Source organism: Triticum dicoccoides, chromosome 3B (assembly GCF_002162155.2).
Source record: "Triticum dicoccoides isolate Atlit2015 ecotype Zavitan chromosome 3B, WEW_v2.0, whole genome shotgun sequence".
NCBI lineage: Eukaryota > Viridiplantae > Streptophyta > Magnoliopsida > Poales > Poaceae > Triticum > Triticum dicoccoides.
In genome coordinates, this window is record NC_041385.1 from 740,304,323 (window position 1) to 740,312,625 (window position 8,303).

The following is an 8,303-nucleotide window of genomic DNA, read 5'->3' on the forward strand; positions in this document are numbered from 1 at the left end:
TAATTTCACCCAAACGTGACATAACCGCCTCTCACCCGGATTCATACACGGTGGGCGCCAAAACACCGTGTTTCCTCGGCCGAAATCGACTCCCTCCCTGATTCATATTCATACACGGTGGGCGCCAAAAACAAACTCTCGTCGGCAAATATTTGGTGTATGCGAGATAACCATCCTATCCCCAACTGACTAATATTGTTGTGATGTAGGAAATTTGAAACGGGGGCTAAGTTTGTAAATTTCCTCGCATTTGAGACAAACGCGCCCTGAATACATGGTTCCCCCCTTCCTCTCTACCTCCCTTTTCCCCATTCGTACTCCGTAGGCGCCAAAACACCCTCTCCACCCCAGCCTCCTCCGTCCTCTGACGTCCGCCACCCCATCCACCGCCGTCCTCCTCCACCATGCCGGAGCTGATACCCCGACGTCGCCGTCCATTACAAGAGATCGACCTCTCTCATCCATGACTTCAGACCGGGATCCTTGCATCCCGTCCTCTCGCTTCATCCCCGCCGTCGTCCACCTCGCCGGCGCCGCTCCTACGACCATCTCGTCCACCGCGGCCCGTCGCCACCGTCTACCCTCCTAGATCTGCTTCCACGACGCCGACAGCCATCACTACAGCAGCACCATCAAATTCTCAGCAGATGCATACAAGGCGCCGCACCAGAGGTGGTACTCTTTTGAGGTGGCGCACACGAGTCCACATATTCACCATATCAATACACCACTATGGATCGGCTTCCGTCTCCCTACAAGAACGCCATCCATAGCACTCACGCTTATCTTGCGTATTTTAGAGTATCCACTTTCACTTGTCTATGAACTGTACAGGCAACCCAGAAGTCCTTTACCGCGGACACGGCTATTCGAATAGATAATGTTAACCCTGCAGGGGTGTACTTCTTCACACACGCTCTCACCACTTACCGCCGTTTACACGACATGTACTCGGCAACCTTCAAGCGGAAGCCCAGCGAGGGTGTCGGCCACGACCTGACTAACCACACAAGTCTCTCATCCAGGTTTATCGCCTATTCGGGTTCCATCCGCAAGGAGATCCGGCCGGGGTGTCGCTCACGGCCCCAAACGATGTGAGCAGGGTTCCCAAGCCCACCTCGACGGGTGGATCTACGCTTGGTACACCATGCCACGGTGCCTAGTCTGTCCCAAGCCCACCTGTACCGGGTGCCACTTGGTAGACTACTAACACTACCTACAAACACCAGAAACTAGTTGCAACTCCTGGACAGAGATCAAGTTGATTAATAAGTCGAGAGAGCTTGGAGTGCCCGGAGCCCAATGTGTGGTAGTAACTGTTCATGGATCACAAATACAGAACTCAGTTCCTGAGGACGGCTGCAATGAGACAACCCACCATGTACTCCTACATGGCCTCTCACTGCTACCTTTACCAAATCATGTTCACACATTTAGCTCACACACAGTAGGACATGTTTACACACCTCCGATTCATTCCTGATGAATCAGACCTGACTCAACTCTAAGCAGTAGCAGGCATGACAAACAAGCATGAATGAGTAGGCACAACAGGGCTCAAACAACTCCTACTCATGCAAGTGCGTTTCATCTATTTACTGTGGCAATGACAGGTCATGCAAAGGACAAAGGGGTTCAGCTACCGCAGCAGGTAACAGATGAATCGGTGTTGTCCTAATGCAGTAAAAGAGAGCAGGAGCGAGAGAGTAGGATTGTATCAGAATGAACAAGGGGTTTTTGCTTGCCTGGCACTTCTGAAGATAGTATAGTTCTTCATCGGTGTCATCGATCACATCGTCGAACATCGTCTACTGAGAGGGGACAAACACCAGCAAACGAGAAAGAACACAATCAATGCAATGCAACAATACGATGCATGAGTGTCACATGGCAATATGATGTGGTTTGTGCTAATGCAACTAAACCCAGATTAAATGAAATTGGTTTGAATCCAAGATTCAAATTCAAACTCCATATAAGATTTCTTAAATGCCATTTAATTGAATTGTCCTAAACAGTAGTCATAAATTATTCTAACATGCATGAAAATGGTACAGATGGATAAATTGGATTTTTCAGATCATTTTTCACATATAAATTATTTCATTTGGAGTTATGATTGATTTTCTATGAATTTTAGAAGTTTGAAGCATTTTCTGGAATTTCCTGAATGAGAATAAATCCAGTAAATGATTTATTGCGTCAGCATGACGTCACTGTGATGTCAGCGGTCAACGGGCGGTCCAGGTCAAACTGACCAGTGGGTCCCGCATGTCAGTGTTATTAGTCTAACTAATTTTTAGTTAGTCCTAATCCTAGCTTAATTAGCAGGCGGGTCCCATTTGTCATTGACCCAGAGGGGTCAAACTGGGCTCACCCGGGGTCAACTTGGTCAGGAGGTCAAACCTGCCGGCGTTGAGCCGCCGGCGAGGCCGAGACGGCGGAGAGCGTCAAAAACGCTTACCCGGCCACGGTTCGATGCGCGGGTGGGTGCTACGGGTAGCTGGCGGTGTGGCGCCTCCAACGGTGGCGGTGGTTGGTGCTGGGGTAGCCGGGAACGACGACGGCATCGACCCGGGCGGCGGCCGAAGCTCGGGTGTTCGCGGGACCGGCGCTGTGGTGTGCAAACGAGCGCAGCGTGGCGCTGGAAGACTCTACGCGCGACGGTGAGCATGTTGGGCGCACGCCCGGGACCAAATGGTCACCGGAGCATCACCGGCGACGAGTGCAGGCGGTGGCGCGTGCGGGTGAACGCGGTGCAGCAGCTACGGAGTGTGAGAGAGGGGGCGGAGAAGGAAATCAGGGGCAAGAGCTCACTACGGTTGCGTCGAGGCGAATGGCGAGCTCGGGGAAGCTTCTGCGCCGGCGAATTGACGGCGGCGATCTCCGGGCACCAGAGATGAAGACAACGATGCTCCGGTCGACTGCGGCCTCCTCTGGTCGCGTGCGTTGGGTGTGTAGCTCCACGGGGTTGGGGCGGAGCTCAGGGATGCGGAGAGGGAGCGAGGGGGTGGCTGTGGCCATGGTGTAGCTCGTCGGCGGCGGCGGCGCGGTTCGGGTGAGCGAGAGGGAGAGGCGAGGGAGAGACGAAGGGGAAGAGTGAGGGGGTCAGGGGTCCAGAGCGGCGCAGAGAAGGGGCTTAGAGGCGCCTCGATGAGGCAGGCGAGCAGGGAGGAGGCGTGGCGCCTCGCGCGCACGTGCTCTGTCCCGCCTCTGCCTACTGGCAGAGGTTAGGGATGACTGCCAGGGCGCTGTGGCCTGGGCCGCACAGCATCAGGCCGACCAGGTGGGCTTTGGTGGGCGCCAGGTAAGTTGGCCCAGGTTAGTCTCTCTCTCTCTTTTATTTATGTTTTTCTATTTCTGTTATTTGTTTTGATTTGATTTAGAACATCAAATCATTTTTATAAACTTTCTGTAAATTGTTATGTGAGCTCAGGTCTATCCCAAGTCACATGCAACTTACAAAAATCTTTGAGCTTTATTTCTTATATAATAGAAATAAATCCAACTAAAATATGTCATTGATTTAATTCAAAAGGCCCAAAATAAATATTTCAGTCACTCCAAAAATATTGGTTTGCATTTTACCTCATGCCAATATTTTCATAGAATAACAGGAACATTTTCTTGGACTCACTTGATGAGATTTAAATTTTGGTTATTTTTAGAGGTCTTCTGAGGCTTTTGAAAATTCCTAAATTCAAATTTCATTAGAATTTAAACATGATGCTCACATGAAGGGCTAGCCTAGTGCATACTAGAACTAGGGATGTGACACAAAGACACAAGGAGGGTGTGCGCGATAGGTATCAACTTAAAATGAGGCGATAGTGTGTGTGTACATGATCGAGAGGGCGTGTCTCAAGAAGGGAAGAAAAATCTACATAGATACAAGGAGCGGGAGATAGAGAGACATGTATGCGATAGTGGAAGCACAAAGTTGCGGGTGTATAAACCAGTCTAGAGGCCAGTCGATAAATGTTTGTGAGAGAAATACGAGTCGGGGTGCGAAAGCGATAGTTTTGTGTGTGAGAGAGAGAGATGGTAGTCGGGAAGGGGAGTGGAAGCACGAGTGTGCGGGTGTATAAACCTATCTAGAGGCTAGTCGATAAATGTTTGTGAGGGAAATAAGAGTCAAGGTGTGAAAGCGAGAGTTTTGTGTGTGAGAGAGAGACAGTAGTCGGGAAGGGGAGTGGAAGCACAAGTATGTGGGTGTATAAACCTATCTAGAGGCTAGTCGATAAATGTTTGTGAGAGAAATACGAGTCGTGGTGCAAAAGCGAGAGATTTGTGTGTGAGAGAGAGACGGTTGTCGGGAAGGGGAGTGGAAGCACGAGTGTGCGGGTGTATAAACCTATCTAGAGGCTAGTCGGTAAATGTTTGTGAGAGAAATACGAGTCGGGGTGCGAAAGCAAGAGTTTTGTGTGTGAGAGAGAGAGACGGTAGTCGGGGAGGGGAGTGGAAGCAGGAGTTGCGCGTGTGTGTCTGTGTGTGTGAGAGAGAGAGCGAGATGGGGGGGTTCTAATTGGTAAACAAATGAATAATGTCAGTCTGGGATGGAGACGACAAGGAGACCGCAACAAATGTTGTGTCTACATCAGAGAGAGAGAGTAATTTTAGTGGTATGAGTCATATCTAGAGACATATAGGGTGTGTGAGAGAATCCCATTGAGAGAAAGACAAAGTGAAAGACAAGTGGAGACTGTGTGTGTGGCAGTGAAAAAGAAAGCCTAGGTACCGAGTGATACCAGAGAACAGTAGAGACGTGAGAGATAATGGAAACCATGTAATGTATAATGATAGGGAGAGTGTGACACTTCTCAAGGGAGACGTCGAGAGACCATGTTTGCGAGGATATGAGAAACATGAAGTGAGCGCGCGGGTGAGCTGGAGAAAAGAGAGTGATACCTACATGAAGGAGCATGCATGAGAGAGATATGGGCGTGAAAGGAATGAACATAAAAGGGATTCAAATATTTGAATTCGAGACGATGATACATGTAATCCATACTCGAAACAAAATTGATCTATCAAATTCACGCACATCTATGTTATTTAATATGTAGATATTACTGATCCATACATTTTAGTAGAACATCATTTGGTTAATTTTTTTTGAATTCAACCTTAAGATTTTGAGATCATTGTATTTGTAAATCATATTATACATATAAAGGAGCAGAATTCTTTGTTGTGCTTTTGAAAGTATATATAAAAAAATGATGTATATAGAATGTAATTCCAATTGAAAATGGACCCCGCCCGAAAAAATAGAATACAAACGGGATTCGAATTGAGTTGGCACGGTAAATGTACACTCTGCAAAATTTGAACGAAGCGGGGAAAGTCGCAGCAACCGCCCGAAACCAAAATCTGCGAGATGGAAATTACTACTGCCTATCCCTGCAACGCAAAGCCTATCTGCTGGATTTCTATAGGTTTCGATAGGGGTAGGTTTGTAATTTCACCCAAACGTGACATAACCGCCTCTCACCCGGATTCATACACGGTGGGCGCCAAAACACCGTGTTTCCTCGGCCGAAATCGACTCCCTCCCCGATTCATATTCATACACGGTGGGCGCCAAAAACAAACTCTCGTCGGCAAATATTTGGTGTATGCGAGATAACCATCCTATCCCCAACCGACTAATATTGTTGTGATGTAGGAAATTTGAAACGGGGGCTAAGTTTGTAAATTTCCTCGCATTTGAGACAAACGCGCCCTGAATACATGGTTCCCCCCTTCCTCTCTACCTCCCTTTTCCCCATTCGTACTCCGTAGGCGCCAAAACACCCTCTCCACCCAGCCTCCTCCGTCCGCTGACGTCCGCCACCCCATCCACCGCCGTCCTCCTCCACCATGCCGGAGCTGATACCCCGACGTCGCCGTCCATTACAAGAGATCGACCTCTCTCATCCATGACTTCAGACCGGGATCCTTGCATCCCGTCCTCTCGCTTCATCCCCGCCGTCGTCCACCTCGCCGGCGTCGCTCCTACGACCATCTCGTCCACCGCGGCCCATCGCCACCGTCTACCCTCCTAGATCTGCTTCCACGACGCCGACAGCCATCACTACAGCAGCACCATCAAATTCTCAGCAGATGCATACAAGGCGCCACACCAGAGGCGGTACTCTTTTGTATCTGCTCAACTTATTTTTCATAGCAAGAAAATAGATGGCCACTGCTTTACTCTGATTTCTTGTGTTGGTTGCGAAGTTGCCTTTGTCCAGTTTGCACCTTCAGATCCGCCATGGCACGCTCAACACTACACTCCCAATGCTTATGGTTTTCCCCTTTTATATTCCACACTAGTTAAATCACAATAGACTAAATTTCAAAATTGGGTCAGTCGATTTTACAGAGCTCGCCGGAGTTGGCCGGTGTGAACGAAGGGGCTCTGGTGGTTGTGGGGCCTCGCCGAACGAAGAAAACTCGACGTGGGTGGGGGTTGGGGTGGCGTAGGAACACAGGCGATGGGGGCCGGTGGTCCGGCCGGCGGCCCGTGCGGTGTTCTGTATGGGAAGAATCAGAGACGAGGAAGAAGACGGGTTAGGAGACGTAGGATCTTCATCCAACCGCCTGAAATGGTCGAGAGACAGCTGGGTGTTGTGTTCTTAATGTGCTCTGGTTCATCATGTGTGGGCACTGCGCAACCAACATTTTATTATCCAAAATCTGCTTGCTCTTCTTTACCATGTTCCTCTTCTGTTCTTTTTTAATATGCACTCTCTTTGTTTCTAAATACAAGCCTTTGTATAGAATCCACCATGGACTACATATGGAGCAAAATGAGCGAATCTAGACTCTAAAATGTATTTGGATACATCTGTATGTGATCCATAGTGGAAATCTCTACCAAGACCTATATTTTGGAACGGAGGGAGTATGATAGTAGTAAAGTATGTTCCTTTTACTGAAGATGAGTAGGGACATTTGCAGTGTAGAGGTCTATAGGGTCGGTTGTGCTGGACACTTTGGGCCTCTATGATTCGTAGGATTTTGTAAACGTAGGAAGGAAATGCAGGGAGTTGTGTCGCCTTTGAGAGTTACACTGATATTAACAGTACCGCACCTTCACTTGAAGAGAGCTGGTATCCGAAGCCTTTCTAGCCGTACCAACAATACTAGCACATATATTCCAGCAAGTTCCACTTTGGTGATTTTACTCTGATGCTTCAGGTTTTCCCATTATATCTACACTATGATCTGTGTAGCTGCTTTGTGTCACACTAGCAGCAGTCCACACTACTAGAAAAAGGCCTACTAACGGCGCATCGGTTTTGCCTACTAATAGCGCACTACCGGTGCGCCATTACTAGCACGCCATTAGTATTTTTTACTAATGGCGCACCACTGGTGCGCCATTAGTATCTGGTATACTAATGGTGCACCATGTAGTGCGCCATTAGTATAGCCCACGGTGCGCCATTAGTATCTGGTATACTAATGGCGCACCACATAGAAGTGCGCCATTAATATCTGGTATACTAATGGCGCACCACATAGAAGTGCGCCATTAGTAACATTTTTTTTTCAAATTTTTTTTAAAAAAATTTCAGAATTTTTTTTTAAATTTTTTCTTAATCTCAGTTCACTATGGCTTAATCTCTGGTCAATATGCTTAATCTTAGGTCAAATCGCACTCTGTGGTTCAACTTCCCGAAAGGTCACCCATCCTCACACTACTCCAGCCCAAGCACGATTAACTTCAGAGTTCTATCCAACCCCAGCAACAGCTCACTTCACAGGCACTTGTTGATATATCTAGCATATCAATCCTATTATACCTTGTTGATGTCTAGGACTTTGTTCATGTTCATGAGTGTGATCAAATTTTGAAAAATATTTCAAACTTCCCGATCAAATTACGTATCATTTTTTGAAAAAAAATTCAAAAAAAAAATTAAAAACCAATTTTTTTCTGTTACTAGTGGCGCACCACATCCACGGTGCGCCACTAGTAAGTTTGAAATTTTTTGAATTTCTTTGCCTCTAGATCTTGAAAGCCCCGTAACTTTTTTCTGTTAGGTTTTTGGGGATTTTGAAAATGTTTAACGGGGTTCCCCGTTAATTTTGGATGTAACTTTTCGAGTAGATGATTTTTCATATAAAAAACTTTTTCATCCGAGTTCGTATGCAAAAGTTATGCCCATTTTACAAATTTCCAGAGAGATTTTGCAAATAAAGTTGAAATTCATATTTGTAAATTTTCCCAAAAACTAGAGCACATATCACATGGGAAACATATTATCTTTTATTTTTTTGACATTTCCATCATTTTCTTTTATTTTTTTTAA